Source organism: Pinus tabuliformis, chromosome 2_1, assembly GCF_031772625.1.
Source record: "Pinus tabuliformis cultivar Carrire ecotype Pingquan chromosome 2_1, CPIR1, whole genome shotgun sequence".
In the NCBI taxonomy this organism is placed as follows: domain Eukaryota; kingdom Viridiplantae; phylum Streptophyta; class Pinopsida; order Pinales; family Pinaceae; genus Pinus; species Pinus tabuliformis.
The window spans coordinates 682,357,200-682,376,453 of record NC_142299.1 but is presented as its reverse complement, the minus strand read 5'-3'; the positions used below and the strand labels follow the sequence as shown (position 1 = coordinate 682,376,453).

Sequence of the window (19,254 nt, the reverse complement as noted above, 5' to 3'; positions counted from 1 at the left end):
TCGCTCTATGGTTACTCCATGATTGTTTGATGTTTTGAAAATTTTTCAATTCTTCTTTCCTATTTCGAAACTATCAAGTCACTTGCATGCACATGCACAATTTTTAATGATTTCATGTGAACACTTCCTTTATGCAAGCCAAAAAAAACATAGAGCCATCCATTAAGAAAATTCCTATGTGATGTTCAAATCATGTCAACATTCAATGCACACTTTTATTAGCAGTCCCCCTCACTTTGTTGCATTTGTACTTATATTTTGGTGAGTTTTCTCAATTGTCATCTTTTGCACATTTTCGTTTTCACGAGTGTCATTTTCACATTTGTGGCTATCATTTTGACTTTATTTTACTTTGATAAGTGTCTTTTCCATGTTATATTTTCTCTGGCACATGTCACTTTAAATTTTGTTTGAATTTTACAATTGTCTTATGTTTTCCTCGTGTAGTAGGTGGTTCTTTTCTTATTATCACTCCTACATCTATCACACCTTTTTGCATCACCAAAGTTAGTTATGGAAGACTCTTCTACATTATATGGTATTACTGATGATTAGAATATGTTCTAGACACATTCCTACATATTATTGCACTATTTGATCGTAGTCATCACAGTTGTGGTAACTTGTGTTCTAAGTGTCATAATGTGTCGTTTCAACTGTCGCACTTAGACGTAAGTGTCACTCTATTGTTGTTTCGAGGTGTGATTGTCAGTCATGATTCTTGTGTATTTATTCTACCTTCTGTTGATGGTTTTATGTGTGTGATCCAAGTTTGAGTCATGTCTAGATGCATTTCCCTCTTTTACTCAGCTAATCCCACACTTAGCCATTTCGGAGCCCTTTTTTGTCCTTTATCCCTATCCGGGTTGTGAAGCCTTTTTCCCTCCTATCAAGTGTAGATATAAACCTATCCATACACCTCAATGACGTTGGTGTAATTAGTCCCTTTGAATATTTGTAAGGTCCCACCTTGCCAACCATCAATATTATGGAGAAATATTGGACACTAAGACTCAAAATGTGATATTTTTTGTTTTTGGTTTTGTTTCCAAATCCCATGGCAAGCCCAAAGCCAATGTCTCACTAAAACCTCAAAGCCAAACTACCAAATGACAACCATCAGTTGATTCTAAAGCTCAAAAATCATATTTAAAAGAAATAATTTTAGTGGGATGAATAAATGTCAAACTTTATGAGCCACAATTTACAACAAGCTAATTGTTACTTATTTTTCAATTAGATGTGTTCAAGAGTGACTAATTTTATTTTATTTTAAATAACATTCTTATGAATTATTTATTAAAAGGAGAATTCAGCTTCTATAAGAGTGGTATCCAATAATTATGAATTCATATGTAATATGACATTACAACAATTCAATTGCCCAAATCTGACTTTATTAGCACAAATTTTAACTCAATGAGATTATCACGCATATCATTCAGACATTCCAGAAACATCTTAGTTACAAATCCTAATTTCACTTAGGCATTTTTTAGGCAATTCATAAATGTAAATAGCTACAACCATTGAAGCATTATGACAAAATAATTGCAAGCATACAATATACAACCATTGAGACATTTTGTCAAACACTTGGCAGTCATCATCTCCTAAGACAATTTTGACAACCATTAGAAACATGAATATAAGAATATTATTCAACCTATTTAACTCATAAAATTCATAAATTAAAACCTCAAATATTGGCATATTAAAACAAGAACCAAATCATCTTAATCCTTCACCAAAAGCTCGAGAACAAGCACACACAAATGGCAACAATGATATGGAAAATTGCCCAGATTTACAATCTAGGTTCTAAAAGGTTATTTTTTTTTTAATGAAATGGGGGTTTATAGGTCTGTAAGGCACAAATACCCCTTGATGCTGGGTTGAATCATGTCCAAAACGTCCAGGGATGTGATTCTTTAAAACAAAAAAAAAAAATCTAGATCCTTAATGTCCCGTTTAACACTTTTGTCAAACACATGGAATACAAACATTTATCTACAACTCTACATGAGGAAACAAAATTCATATTTATCATACTAAGATATGTTAATTGAATTCACACATTTCTAAATCCACCATATGATTTCATGAAACATTTTACATCCTGTGAGCTAATTCTTTTGACATAGTTTAACAAGCTTATTGCAGCGATTTCCACAATTTGATAAACACATGGAAACCCTAAATGCTATAACCATTAAGGATTTTTGTCAAAATTATAATAGTACTATACAAAAAAAATGAATAAAAAACATTGAATTATTGATAATAGTATCAAACATAAGCCATAATTGAAATTTACCACAAACTTACCTCAAGTCTTTGACATTCCAAACCATATTTTAGCTACCATTATTTTTGCTTTTTCTTTTAAGGGATGATTATGTAATTCCTCCAGGTATATTTTGGGTACATGTCCATTTTCTTACTTCTCTTGCAAGCTACAAGTTGGCACTTATTCATGCATAAATAAATTGATATCTAACGCTTTGCAAACATACGCTAAAATCCTTTCTAAAATGCATCTAATTACCTACTTCAATTAAAAAAACACAAAACCATAAGTCATGAAACTCTCACCCAAACTCCTCGCAAGTCTTCATTATAATTACAATTAGAAATATTTGGCTTTCCTTTCTCAAATGTTGCAATACCAAGGTTAGTACCATAAACTACACTAATAATAATTCCAATCTTGATATATAAACATCCATACATATAGAATCCTCTTCGTCATGATTTTCAACTAGCTAATAAGATTCAAGATAACATAAGCTTAAACCAAAATTAGATGATTACAACAAATTAAATTTCTACATTTTCTTTTATGCTAATGCTATATTATAATGTTAGAACAATTAAAATTATACCTGATAATATATTCAAATCCAATTGCTAAGAATATGATCCATCACTGATTCGTTAACCAACTCATTTGAATCATGCAATGTTCCTCCCAACCATATCTAGGAAGAAATTATCCCCCAAGAACCCCTGAGCTATATATGCTCACAAGCAGTACCAAAATATAGAACTAGAGATATATATATAAGGATAGTCGAGGAATATAAGTTACACTTCCTCCCAATTCCACTCATGGTCAGCTCCACTATGTAGAGCTACTTCGTATTTTACACTAGTACAAAACGGCTAATTAGTTACTAAAAAAGTGAATAAAAATTTCATATAAACAACCATTTTTCAGTTGATGACCAATAACGACTAATTTATAGTAGCTTTTAATGCGACCAAGTTTTTGTCATATTTGGCTTCGTCATTAATTGGTTGTCTCAAATTTATCATGTAGTAGTATATTTAGTCATAAATTTGGTCATACATTTAGTCATTAATTGTCACAATTAATGACTAAATATGCAGTAACATATACTACTATATTATCATCGGATAAAACCAATTAATGACAAAAGAAATATGACCAAAATGATAGTCGCGTTATAAGATACTGTAAATTTGCTACTAACAGTCACATATATGTAAATTTTAGTAATAATTTTAAACCAATTAATGACCAAAGAAATATGATTAAATTTTGATCATGCTATATGATACCGCAAATTAGCTACTAATAGTCATATAAATGAAAAATTTAGTCATCATTTGTAATCACAATTTTATCATTTACGATAGTCATTTATATTTTTTTGGTAGTTTCATATTAATTATATAGACAGCTGATTCAATAGTTTATATTCATTTCATTTACTTTCATTAATAATCATTATAAATGAACATTTAGTTGTGTGGGACACCTAATCCTCAATGGGTTAGTGTGGAAGCCAAATGGACAAAAGGAGTCCAAGAGACCTTGGGATGTGGAACCCAATGGTCACATAATGTACTATAAATGTATATCTCTTGTTAATAAAAATTGTACTCTCATGTTTTATCCTTCATATTCTATTGTTGTCCATGTGTGTTTAACATGGTATCAGAGCGGGCGATTGCTGGTCCTGCTCCAATTTAAGCCACTAATTTTTGTGGTCATTTTCTATGAGTTTGTTGCTAAACCTTAGCGTTATCTAGACTCTCTGAAATCTGCAACTGTTAGAATGTAGGACCTAAATTGGGCTCTCTACCCCACTAAATCTTTCTATTAATCATTCACCTGCCGCTGAACCTTATTATAGCCTGCCCCAAGCAATGTGATATACGTTTTTGATATTGTTTGCGCCCTCTATCAGGCTTGCGCCCTCTGTCAAGAGCCCTGCTGCAAACGCTGCCTTTTTGCGTGTCTTCTATGAATAATTTTCTGCACCCTGGGCTCTCTGCCATAATAATTTTATGCATCCTCTCTGCGCCTTTCAGAAATGCCAACACTGACATTTCTATTACCCTTGCTAGACCTGCACTCTGTGCATTCTCCCATGCAAATAACACTCATATTCTGCATTTGCTAAATGTTGTCCTCTCTGTCTACTGCGCAGTCTTCCTACCTAAATTCAGAAAGCATTGAGAGAGGGATGGCTTCAGCACTGGAATATTGTCTGAAGAAGTTTCGGTGGAATATTGTCATGCTGCGTTGAATAGTTGATTTGTGCGTTGCTCCTACTTTGTAAGAGACGTAGGTATTCTAAATGTGTACACTACTCCTATTTTGTAAAAAAAAAAAAAAAACGTTGATCTGAAGTTTATTTTGGCACATAACGATGCGATGAATTGTTACGCTACTCAGAATTTACTGTCCATTAGACTAACCTCGGTGATACACAGTTTGAGCCAACGACATGCCGTCCATTGCCTCGGCTCTTCATCTTGTATATATAGCCCTGTGACCTGTCATGTAACAGTTCCTCATCTTACCATGCGATCTCATTTGTAATAGCGCTCAGCCTTACCATTGCAGCAAGTCTCAGGACTTCACCCTGAATATATACTCTTGGTATATACTGAGTCAAAGCTGGAAACAACTGTAGTGATATAAAATTTCTGGAGATAGTCTCATTTGAAGAGATAATGCGTGGTTTTGTACAGTGTAAGGAGATCTATCACTCCAGTCAACCTTTCTGCAGCTTGGGGACTACAACGATCCCCACATAGAAATTTGAGGGCATTTCCTATGGGAAATCAATGTATGTTCTCTGTTTGTGATTTTAAACAGAAACCTCCAATCGCAGATCTTGTAATTATCTCTTATGTAACATATATCATGGGGATTGAAAGAAATGCAGTCATGGTTGATAGAACTCGGGTAGTCTGGTTTGCGAGACTGCAGTTCCTCAGTTGATTTTCACCTCAGACACTGTCCGCACTAAAATTCTTCATCCTATTCTTTGAGGGCGTAGACTCACTACAGAGTTTGAGGAGCAGTGCCAGACCATTAGATCATTGATACTGTGGACTGATCGTGATAATCTCTGTCACATCATGGTGAAAGATTCCAGGTAGGAAACATCGTCATGATATTTTGACACAAACCTGTGCATTATGAAAATAGTTGTGTCTGGATTTCCATGAAATTATTGCTTCGGAGTGGAGGGTTCTACTTTCCATGAAATTACTGTTTCAGAGTGGAGGGCTCCACTATCAGTTCGAGAATCAAAACACTTTGACTTACGATTGTTTTATCCAGAGGGACTGCTAACAACTATACAATTTGCTAAGTATTTGGACATGTAAGGAGGTCTATCACTATTGTTTTAGTGTGCTAGAGACTCATTCCAATGCTTATGACCTGAGTAAGTGTTGGAGCAGCATCCTGGGTCTGAAAGTCCTTGCTGGAATTTACTCTCATTTCTTATCTTCATTGCCAGGAAGTGGCAAGATTAGAGAATTGTGTTATAATTGTGAAGTTTTGATAGTCATCATTTCTGATTTGAAATTGAAGGAGTATTTGAAGGATCCAAGCAAGTTTGTAGTTGCTACTGCCCTATTTTTGGTATTAAAACTCATTATAGTCTCTGTCTACATATATATGCATTGATTCCTTGATTCATTTGCTACACATTTATAAAGGATGTTGCTGTGTACTGTGAGTGGGTATTACTTTTAAACACTGAGTAGTAGTTGTGATCAGTTCTTCAGGTGTAAATCTGACATTGAAAAAAAATGGCTAGAATCAGTGAAGTATTAGAGTTCCTCAAAACTCTCATATTGTCTACTAATCATGATACATTAAAAGTCAGCAAAGTTTCTCTCACAAACATTTAGGTCTCTCTACAAAATGCATAAGAAAAATTTGATTTTTTTCAGCTCGAATCTCAACTACAACAAGAAGAATTAAAACAAAGGAGTTATTCTAAACATGTTTATGTTCAGAACATTGAGACTGCAACCCATCAGAAGCAAGTCAATAATGTTACAATTGGTTCAGATCCAGTTCCCAATAAAGTAGCAGTTGTACATGCAAATGCAGAAACTCAGTCTGCACTTCCCAATCCCATCATCAGACCTTTGGAACAACTCATCCACAACAAGCACAGAACTGGTATTGGATATGACAAGGACTTTTCCTTTCATATTCCAGACTACGCCAAGCCCATTTAGTTTCAGAGTGCTGGATTCATTCATGACAGTTCACACCCATCTGTTCCAGATTATGTCGCTCTTCCATAGAAACAACAACAGATTGTGAAATGATACACTGTGATCGAGTTGGCCATTTTAAAGATCACTGTTTTGATCTTCATCCATGTAAGCATTGTCATAAAACCACCCATTCTTCACACAGATGCTTCAGAAACAAATGTCCTACAAGAACAAAGATTCACCTTGGATGGATCGCTTCTTGGCAATGGGCATCAACAGCCAAGAAGATATTCCAATCACATGTCAGAACTTTCTCCAGAGTATTGAACAGTCATGCAGTTGAGTTTTCTCCATCATCTTACCTTGTATCTGACGGGGGGAGAAATGATGGTCATCTACAAGCTTCAAAGTCACATCAAGTGAGCCTGAGCCACAACCTACCTTACCAGATTCAGAGTTGTAGCCAAAAACAAAGATTCCAGTGAGCATGCCTCCAGTTGGTAATCTAGGACACTTCCTCTAGCAGAAGACTTCAGCTTCTTGCTAGTTTCGAAAGAATTCCAGGAACAAAATTCAGAACACTTCCTCTAGCAGAAGACTTCATCTTCTCACCAGCTTTGGAAGAGTTCCAAGAACTGCATTAAGAATTCCAGAGTTGTTGGTCATCCTTAAACCATCACAGGTTGAGACTTCCCTTTTCAGGTTGAAGTTCTCCCTTTTATGCGAGGTAAGACTTCCCTTTCATGGTTGAAGGTTTCCCTCTTCAAAACAATAGGAGCACTTCCTCTAGTAGAATACTTCAGCTTCTTGCCAGTTTAGGAAGAGTTCCAGGAACTGCATTAAGCATTCTAGTGTTGGTGGTCATCCTTAAACCACCGCCTTTTATACCAACATTTCATAGAGCACATTCAGCCTAGTGCTGCCATGCATTTTTGCACATTTTGTATTACGACTCTCTTCTTGGACTCATACATAACCCTTCGGATTAAGGGGGGGGGGATGTTGGACACCTAATCCCCAATGGGTTAGTGTGGAAGCCGAATGGACAAAAGGAGTCCAAGAGACCTTAGGATGTGGAACCCAATGGTCACATAATGTACTATAAATGTATATCTCTTGTTAATAAAAATTGTACTCTCATGTTTTATCCTTCATATTCTATTGCAGTCCATGTGTGTTTAACAAGTTATTGTATATTCATTTTATTTATACTTATCTTTAATCAATATAGAATACTAATTTAGTAGTCTTAGATTGATTTTATTTGTTCATTAGTAATCATCATAAATTAATTAATATGATTTGGAGACTAAATTTTAAAAATATCATACAATGTACATGTTCATTTAGTATGAAAATGCAAAGTTACATATATTAATGACAATATTAAATAATATCAAGTCCAACTATAAATAATTTCGACCACATAAATTATATTATATGAAATGAAGTATTACAATATGAGTTTCCAACTTAACATTGGTTGGACTACAATTTACACATGAAATATTGTTTCATCACTCCAAAACATTAACATTGTGTTTCCAAGGCATTATAGGTGAATTCATAAACTCTATAGAATTGACCATTAGTCTGGATATCATGCAGGATATTAGCTTTAAGGGTATCACTAGATAAATTATCTCTTTCTACATTCATTGCTCCAATGTCATTGTTCTCCTCTTTCATCATTTCCTACTTCTTACCATCAACACTGAGTCCCCCTTCTGAAAATGAAAGACGATACAATTCAAAGTATAAGGCATGAAAGACGATGAACATTGGAATACAAAATAAATTAAACTATAAAGAATTTATATGACATATACCTCAACATTAACAATTTCAATGCCATTTTTTCCTATAAAAGCAAGAAACGAAAAAAAAAATTCTTTAGTTGGGTGATAGAGGCTAGATGACCTATATAAACAAAGAAAATAAAATGTCACCATAGAAAAGGACAGCTTAGGAACTTAAGATTAAACCTTTAGGAACATCTCAACATAAAGAAGTAACCATTTTCCTATATCCATTAGTTCTCCAAGGAATACAATAAAATAACCCCCTCAATAGCTTCCTTGTAGAAATAGAAATAAGTTGTTGAGACCCACTTAGTTCTCCTTGAATAATTAATAAAATATCCAAGGAAAACAAATTAAAAAATGTTCTTGTAACCAAATCCATTAGACAAACAAACAATGTTAAAATAATATAGTTAGTTTCCCATTTGAGTGTGAAGGACCTAAAATTCAAACCAAATGATGGATCCAATTCAAATCAGATTCATGTGATACCCCCAATACATGCAACATATAAATCAATCATTATTCATACTCAATGAGTCAATGTAAAAATCCAACTCCATCAAAATAAAGTGTCGCACGTCCTCCTTAATACTCATCGTCTAAGTAATGGAAATATAAACCCATAGAATTATATCAACTTATGGATCAAAGACACAACTCCATTCACATGAAAAATATCACATGATGGATCCATGTGCCAAGAAATAAAAATAGCTCCATAGCATACTATATTCATCCACCACTATGACAATATGTGAACATTTGGACCCATGGCATCACAATGGAAGCTCCATAATATTAAAATGTAGATATCCCATGTGATAAAAAGTGTGTCCTTCATAGCTCATGGGCTAGGCATGTTTACCCATGATTCCACGAAATAGTGATGTACAACCCCAATGAATATGATATTGTTTCTGTGTAAACAAATGTGCGATGGATAAATAATGGGGCCAACCATATGTATGGGTAGCTCAAATAAAGGGTAGGACTATACCATATAATGTGCAAGATATAGTACAAGTTGTAAAGTATGTGCCCACCATGGTAAAAAAAGGGAATGCCTTCACCAAAATAATAATATGGTATTTCCACATGTTTCAATACAACCCCACTAATAAATCAAGAGAACAAAGGGGATTGTGCCAAACACTTTCCTCAAATGTGATGTCATCCTTACCAACATGTGATGACCATAGGAAATATATCAAGTTCTCGGGGAACTCAACAATCAAACTCAAATATCAACCCATCTAGGTCTCACCAAGTGCCAATTGATGATTAACAACATAAGAGAAGGGGAAGATGTGAAGTGTACCCTCATAACCAATCAACCAATGTTTTATTATCGCCACCATAGCCAACCCCTTGGGGAATTATACCCATCATACATCACAGGAATAGGTGTAGTACGCTCTAAACGTAATAAGAAACATACTAATAACAATATCATGATGCTAAGAATAGTCACATGAAGCAATTTTTAAGCGCCATAACCAAATATCCAATAGCATATTTATCCATCAACCATAGATATGCCACCCTAAATAGAGAACCAAAGGATAATCCATTTCCACTAGTCCCAAAGGGATAAATTAATTTCATACAATCCAAAACACTGAAGAAACCTAATGGAATTACCATCTCCAAGTAATCATTTCTCATAAAGATATCATCCTGCAAATCCCCATAATACTTAATAAAAGTCACACATACGATCCTTATGTTGTATGAGGGGTAACAATGAAGAAAGTGGAAATAATATAGTACATTTATGATTGATGAATGGAAGCTCAATGCTTATGGTTATGTATTCCAATGTTAATTCCCTAATAGTAATAATGGATAGTAGTTCTCTAGGACTTAGCTATAGATACAAAGGGTTATATCCATGTCAACAAAGCAAGCTAGATCTCTAATGTAGTATTGTAATACAATTTAGTTCTCTAGCATGATGCATTGATATAAACCATGATGGTAGAGTCAAATATGTTGTTATATTCCTCAATAATAGCCTAATGAAGGTCAAAATCAATAGATACCAGAAGAAAGATCTTCAAGCTGGTCTGGGATTTCATCGGGATAAGAAGCTAGGTGAAATTTTCAATGCTTTAGATTTAGCCTAAACATTCACTTGACGAGCAAAATTGTCAGGCATCACTATTGCAAAATTTTCACATAGCTACATGATAACTTAACAAAATACAAAGAGTGATTCTTTAGAAAAATAAGAAAACTAATCCATATGTGAGAAGCCATTTTACCTTCCAAATGGAAAATATCATTAGCATCACCTAAATAGAATCCAAGGAAAATCTAAAGAGAAAAGTATTGTCACAAAAAACAATTTTTAAAAATTAGCTCATATCATAATCATCTATGTAAAAAGAATCCAAGGCAAATCTAAAGACTGAAAAAATGTCTTACAAAACAATGTTTAAAACTCGGCCTAAAAAATGAGTTGTTGAGGCAAGAGTGTGAAAGTTCCACTCAGAGTTGCCAAAAAATAAAAAAATAAATATAGAAAAAAAATGAAATGATTGTTCTTTTGTTTTATGTTTATATAATGACACCAAACAAGTTTTCCCTCAAGCTCGCCAGTCAAACTCACTAAGCAAGGAAAAAATCAGCAAGTAGTATGTGTTAGACTTAGACCGACAAGTACTTGCAAGTTTAACTTACGTAAGTTTTTTCTTTCAAAAATTTATTACTTCTAACTTTATGTATTTAAGGATGGGATGGAGTGTTCAAAACTTCATGCAATTTTTCTAATAGTTCTAAGTATGTTTCCTTGGTTAGAAAGAAAGAATCTTTAATATTATATTCTATAAGTTGTTCTACTTCTTTTAGAGGCATTTTGATTTTACTTCCAAGATGTACTCAGATGTAATATTATTCTCAACTTATTGAAGTATTGAACAATAAAAGAGGGGCCAAAAGGGAGGAAAGTTTGAATATAGTTTAGCATACATAATAACTTATGGCCAAAAGTATCAAGCCTCTATATTGCAAAAAATTCACTTAAGCACATAATAACTTAACAAAATATAAAAGTGACTCTTCAAAGAAAAAAAAATTACAATTCAAATGACAAAAGCCATTTTACCTGTCAGAAAGGAAATATCATATTCATCTATCTAAACAAAATCAAAAGGAAATTTAAAGAGAGAAAAAATGTCATACAAAACCAATATTGAAAAACTTGGCTTAGCGAATGACTCAGGCTAGAGTATGAGATTTTGTCTCAGACTTGTCAAATCTCATAAAATAAACATGGGGAAAAAACAAATATGATTTCTCTTTCATTATTTTAGTTTAAACTAACACCATACAAGTTTTTCACTTGGACTTGCAAGTCAACTCGCTAAGCAAGAAAAAACTCAGCAAGTAGTGGTGAGTCAAAGTGAAGACTTAGATATATGAGTACTCACAAGTTTAACTCACAACCATATTGTAATGGCTCAGTTTTGAGGCTTATATAACTTCTAATTAAGAATCAAACTTAGTGATTTTTTCAGCAATGTAGAAGATACAACTATAGAGCAGGGGAATTAATGTGCAAATATATACATTGAGTCAGTCTGTCAGACCCATTTGTATAGACCCTAAATTATGTGACTCCTTAAGAAGTCTTGCAATTGAATATTCAACATATTCCCAAAAGAAATAAGCAATTGAAAGGGTGAACAAGATAAGAAACAAGAACAAGGTGCTTCAAGAAAGTGATAACCAAATATTGAGTGATAAATCCATATGAAAAAAACAACTTCCTTGCAAAAATGAATACAACAATACTAAAATTTAAAGGGACCTCATCCTTTTATAGATTTGATTGCGCAAAGAGGTGCTCTACAACCCAATATAGTAGAGTTGTTGTAATGTAATGTAAACATTTTAACATAGCCAAAATAAAATAAAATAAAATAAGCAAAATAAAAATAACCTTATAAAAATGAAATACTAATAAAAATAAAAATTACTCATGGTACTGTCCCATGATACTGAGAACACATTGTATTGAACCATGGTATTCATATGAATATAGTCTATTTAAAAGGTGAAATTAAACCAAACTAGATTCATCTAAACTCCAGATCTACCAAGTGATGAGAGGGATCAAATCTCTTGGCATGAAAACCTCTTTTAGAGTGAAAATAGATTTAATCCTTCTTTGTGTTTGGTAGATCTAGAGTTAATATGGATCTGGGCTAGTCTTAAAAAAAACACACTAAAGAAAAATGAAGTGAAATCTTGCATTATAGTTGATAAATAATTTTCTTGAAATACAAAATAATGTACATATATCTGTGAAATTTATGGAGCCATAACACCTTCAATATTACTAAGAACAAGTTTCCAAACAATTAATTAACCCATACAAAGGAAATTCATGTTTGTCTTCATACCTTGTTAGAGTTTCGAACAAGTTCTTGTAAATATTTCATCCTTTCTGCAATCCTCTCCTTACGAAGATGCCATAAGATATGTGATATCCAATGCCAAGAAAATTTTAAAAGTTAGTTTAATAGACATTAAAAACAACAATCAATTATTGGAGCTTTGTTACCAGGAAAAGTGTCTATTTAGAACTGCTCTATCCCACTAAGGTGTGACAGTTGCCTTAGAAACAAACAGAGAAAACTACTTCTGTATTTCCTTTATGAATTAAAGATAGAGGGGGATAGAAGGAACCGACCTGTGTCTTGCGCTAATCCTTTGATCCAATCCCTCTCTTCTTTGACAGCTTCCAGCTACCTGCTCCCTTACTTGCCCAGCTTCACCAAGTTCCTGTAAGATCACAGAAGAAGAAAACTATGCAAAGACATGGATCTATATTCATAAACAACTTAGGATCAGATTTAATCTAAACATACAAATGTAACAAGCATCAATGATACACAAGCATGTAGGAGAAACTCAAATAGTTTTTACTGATATACAAGAAGATCTAGGAGGAGTTACAACCGACGATTCCTGACCCAGCATCAACCTCCTAGCAAAGAAGCCCCTTCTTCACCTCCAACAAAACATAAATCACCCAATACTCTGATATCTATCTCAAAACCAACAACAATTCCTTGCAATGTACAAAATTCCAGCCTATGGATCTCTGGGATGAGGGATCCATATATAGATGTATGTAATGAGGATGAGTCAGCTTATGATTTGATTAGTGTCTTCTCTCTGTCAGTTCTTGCTTCCACTTGGAGACTGAAGGCCTCTTACTCATCCTTGGTCGAACTCAGTGAGGCAAGTGTCATTGGAGAAGATTCTGGAAGCTTCCATTGTCTTTCCACCTCGCGGAATGGCACTGCCATTTGTCATTTCCCGCTCAACGCACCCTCATAGCGCATTTAGGTGCATTGCAACGCACCTAGCTAGTGTATTTAGGTGCTATGCAACGCAGCTAGCCAGTGGAGCAGCTGAAATGATCCTGATTTGATTGATTCTGAGCAGTTTCTGGTGGAGAACTTCTGGGAGAAGCTGTAATTTGTTGACCTTGTTCCTTTAGGGGTTGGAACAACACTTTTAGGGACTTAGGAGCCCTTGGTTTATGGACATTTCATGCTTGGAGCTGCAAGGCACAAAAATGTCTATAATAGTTGCCCCCTAAAGTATGAGGCCGTTAATCAGGTGAAATGCTTTATTATGAGGATCCGAAGTTCTTTCAATGCTGGGAGGAGACCTGTAATAAGATACAATACAATACATTATCTTCATACCGTTTTTCATGATCTAGCTGAGGCTGGCATTCCCATGCTCAACTTTATAAATTCATTTTCATGTACATAGGACAGACAATCATCTGAGTGTAGACTGATGATTCTGATAGAGCCATCATCCTTTTGGTAGGATGATTATCTTTGCTGCAATGCTGTACATTTTAATGTCTTTATTTTCCTGAATATATATCACAGCCCGGATGGATGAAACTAGATCCGGGGTCTTCAATCTCGTCCGATCTTCACTCGAAGTACAAGTCGATCCATGTGAGAAATGTTCTGAAGTCGAACATGGAAAGACATCGCTTGATTACCAGTCAATGATGTAAACTGTTAACAAGTGCGAGAGGAATCACCGATAATGATAATGACCCTCAAGGTACTACAGTAAAATTCACGTGGTGTGAATAAAGGACTTGGTGTCGAACACCACGCAAAATCTTTCGGTCGAAGGTCATTGATGTAAACCTGTCACCGGAAGTGAGAAACTTGCCATTGAGGCATGCAAGCTTCAAAGTACTGAATGGGGTGTTCCTAGATCAACTTCTTGGATAATGAGCTGATGTCGACAAGAAGTGATCCGTCAAAGGAGGGCCTTAATGAATCCCACATCAATGACACGGAACGGAGCAAATGATTTTGATGGAGGTGAAAACAATTTGATGATATATGGTTCAGGATGGCGGTCATGAAAGAATGGAGTATAATGTATGGTAGTGGGTGGGACACAGGTGACTTCTTTGGATGACTTCTCTTGAACATGTCGGCGACACTTATGTGATGGATTGGCAGCATTAACCCAAAATGTGGATGGTATGGTGAGACCATGGCGATGTGACCGGTGAATGAAACAACCCAACCCGACTCGGACACGGAGTGGAAGTGTCATGTTCAAGAGCGACTTGCTACCAATAAAGATTCTTTGAGTTTTCTTCCCAATTTTTCCCCAGTCATTGCTGACCAGTACCTCTTTATTTTTGTCAAGCTTGAGGAGGATAACATATGCTTGTTCTATAATTTTCCCTTCGGGCAAACCCATCGCTATGTTTTAACGAGCCTAGCGATAGTGAAACTCGTTCTCGTCTAAAGACAAGTTTGTCGCTATTAATCTTTTTAACGAGTTTAACGACAAAGATAACTCGGTCCTTTTCATTTTTAGAGAGTCTGAAAAGGTACGTAAAGGTAACTCCAAAATTCCTTTTTCATCATCTAATCCCTTAGGTCCAAAAAAGTATAAAACAATACAGAAGGGATGAATTTTCGACAGTTTTAACGAGCCGAACAAAACAAGCGCTCAATCGTTTTGTGCAATAATCCCTCAGGTCCAAAAAGATTAAAATCTAGAGGAGGGATAGCACTTCCTGTCCCTTTAACGAGCTGGAAGGCCAAGGACTCGGCAATCTTTTCATATTTTACAAGTCAGTTGAAAAGAGCTTAAAGGAGACTCGTCTTTTGAGGAACGAGTGATAAAATGGGTAGCAGCTGATTCCAGGCAAGGTTTGGAATTTTCCAATCACGGCAGTGTCACAAGGATGGCTAGTGAAATCACTCTTCGTAGCTGTTCCTCAAAATGGGTAAACAATCAAATGGAGGTGAATGATCGGCCAATGTAAAAGTGGAGGTGACGGTGCAAACACGACCAAGGCTTTAGTGGCTGAAGTACTACATTCACGGTGGTTATTTACCGGGGAATAGTTCATTTTTTAACGAGCTTAACCGCGGGTGGAAACATTTGCTCGGTCCAGGTTTATTTTTTAACGAGCTTGAACCTCGCGGTAAACACTGCTCGATCCGGGTTTATTTTTTAACGAGCTTGAACCTCACGGTAACACTGCTCGATTAATCCAATCATATGATAAGAATGTCTCATATAAAAACGGCAACTTTTAGATTTTTTCCCCACATCCTTTCTTTATGCAAGTTAGGAAACGACTAATCCAAAAAACAGATAAATAATCGCTCTTCGCTTACACTCCAAAAGGTTTGCATGCCCCCAGGTATAAAACAGAGTTTCAAGATTACCTCTACTTCTCTCCGTCAAGACACTTGTTTTGATGAGAGAGGCCTACCTCTTACAGGTTACCCAAAGATTGTTCTATTCGCGGCGCAAACAAAACACTTCTTCGGTGATGTCTATCGAAACAAACAAAGGTGAGCGACGATGCCCGCCAACTCACATAACTTTGACAAGAGAATCTTGTTCTAGAATAACCCCTCTTCCAATCACGGACGGGGTACAGACTAGTCATATTCTCCCGCGGAAACCTACCCTATACCCGAAGTTTTCCTGCCGAAGCAGACCAGGATGCATGCCCCCTGGGTTTCAGTCATATCCCTCCGAATTACTCGCACTCATCGGGAGGACGGACTGGAGATTGAGACATTTCTTGCGTGAAAAGACCATTCAGGGATGGTATATGACTATTTGCTCTGTATGATCCGGGGAATGAAAGCTGGTCCACGAGCTTGACCACTCTTCCTTCGTGCGGAAAACACATTACTCTAAAGAGTGAGGAGACAATCGCTCCCATGCAATAAATATAGTCTCGTCCAAGGAGTAGATTGTAATCTAGGGGTCCTTCAACTACCATTACATTCATGTGAACGGTTTTCCCTCTCAATGTTATGGGCACATCGGGAAGGATCCCTAAAGGTCGACTGGTTCCTTTATCAAAGCCTGTTAGATTTCTCATCTCAGGAAAAAGTGATGGCGAACCAAGCACTTTCCAAGCAGTTGAGGAAACGATACTGCCCCCTCATCTATGATGGTACCAGCCATAACCATTCTATATATTTGGACGATAATTCGGAGTGGTATGCTTACTGGTAAAAGGGGTCTGCCTAGTTGATTCCAGTCGAAGGAGACAACTAGGTTGCTTGGAGGTGGGACCAAATAGACGGTCGGGTACGACTCTGACGAACTTCCTTCCTGCGGTAAAGGAACGGGTATATTGCCCCCCTGTTCATTGGAGTCTATGCTTATGAAGAGAATTTGGACGGTGTCATCCTTGTTCTCCTCAGTGATTGTATCATCTGAAGATGAAACCTTTGAAGGCAAGACCGGGTCAATTGCCGCCTCGACCTTTTGACTTTCGTCTAGTATGGATCCAGATGGTTTATCTTCAATGATAGGTGCTTTAGCCGACCACCTGAGCGGGCCAGCCGGATTTTCAACTAGTGATGGACTCGGTAAGAGTTTTTTATATCCAGGAGGAAGTCATAACGGTGAAACCAGACGATCATCCAAAACTCTTTTAGCTTCGTCTAATAAGGGACAACGGTGGACGGTATGATCGCCTTCACACAGTTTACAAGGAAATCTATATTTTCCTTTTTGTCCTGGGACTTCACTTTCACTAGTCGACGGTGTGCTTTCAACATGATCATCAGAGGTTGATGACACCGGGTTGTGCAATCTAGGAGACCAGTCCTTTAATATCCGAGGGATGCAAGGACAATCTCTGTGAAATTTGTCTCCTTTGCAAATGACACATGGAGATTTAGGCCTGGTTGGTGCAGTGTGTGGATTTTCGTTAGACGACACTCGTTTTCCCCCATTCGCCTTTGGCTCCTTCTTCTTCTTCTCTTTCTTCTTCTTTTCTTTCTTCTCCCTAGGAACTTGACTTTTGGCTTTACTAGCCTCATCAAGTGAAGAGGAAGGAGGAGAAGAAGAATTAGAGGAAGTAGAAGGCTAGTGGGCAACTCTGGACTTGTCTAATTACTGATTCGATTGTTCAGGAATAGTGGTGTTCTGAACGACAGAGGTTGAGAAGAGCCATACAGGCAAACCAATTGTCAGTCCTGGAAGCGACAATGTGGCCATATGGGGTGCACCAACATCTCCCCAAGAGGAGAAGGGACTAGGATTTCCTTCAAGGGGAATTCCTTGGTTGGTACACTCCATTTTCTCAACCCAAGATCAACGTAGGAAAGGGGTAATGAATATTCCGTTTAAAATAAATTTTTAGACGCTTTGACACAACTTGTTTTTTCAGTTTTAAAGAGTCGAGAAAAAACAAAAGATGACTCTAGTCTCCTTCGATTTTTAATGAGCTTGAAGTGACAAGTGCTCAGATGGACCTTTTCCGTTAAAGAGTCTGAAAAGGAACAAAAGGGACTGCTCTGGAGATCTAGGTAGAGGGATTACCAAACCAATCACAAAACTGTAGAATACTTTTTACGGTACGACAATCAATCTTCTCGAATGCCGTGTTCAGTGCATTGCAATCGATAGGGCGGCAGAAACGACTTCCTATGGATAAAGGATTTAAACCTATAGGGGTCTCCCAAAATATACTCGACGGTACGTGGGAGCACAAGTCCGTACTGGCACTTATCGTCTCAAAGTGGAGGAATCACCCAACCATCAGTGAGGACAACAGTTACCAGGCTTTACGACGCCGGAATACGTCTCTAGCCTAGACCTCTAAATGATGTGCGTTAAGTTCCAAAGCATTGTTAGGTTCATTGAATTTATTTTAAGTTGATCTTTCTTATGAAGTTTTCCTTTTGGGTTCACTACGAGATGTAGATGTAATTCCTAAAATGCAATCTAAAGATGATAAGCAAACTTTTATCTCTTTTCAACAATGAAAATCCTAGCTACTAGGGGAAAAGAAAGACACAATCTTTTCACAAAGAGCAAAGAGCACACTGTAAATGCACTTTCCTAAATCAAGCCAAAAAGACTGTCAATATGGAAATGCACATGTGCATGTATTTGTTTTCGACTTTCTTAATATTGATGCTAAAAAGAAAGTTGATGTACAAATCTAAATTCGCTTTCAAGCGACAAACACAATCAAGCTTCTTTTCGAAATCAAAAGATAAAAATGATTACGACACTTTAATATTTTGAAATAAATATTCGTTTTTGACACTAGAAAGTCACAAATTCAGACCAAATGCAAAAGTAAAAGTATAGTTGACCATCAACAGCAATCAAACTTTCTCCTATGATCGAAATCGACACTTTCGACAGATCTAAATCAAAGGACGACAGTACGACTATTCTACTCTTGCAATGGAAAACTGTAAACGACCCAACAAACACACAAAAACATCTACAGTTCTTTTGTACAAAGGAGGCAGAATAACAGCAAGGAAAAGGGGTTTTTAAATAGACACATATACTGATCACAGGCTGCAAAAATCAGAGACAAAACTGGAAAGAATGAAGCACAAGAAAGTCAGCTGCACAGGGCTAACACCCTATCAGCGCACCT

At 36.3% G+C, this 19,254-nt stretch overlaps 1 pseudogene; it reads right to left on the bottom strand.

The window, feature by feature from the left end:
* Window positions 1-4,137: 4,137 nt before the first annotated feature.
* Window positions 4,138-19,254, bottom strand: part of LOC149202445 (uncharacterized) — a 55,679-nt pseudogene continuing 40,562 nt past the window's right edge.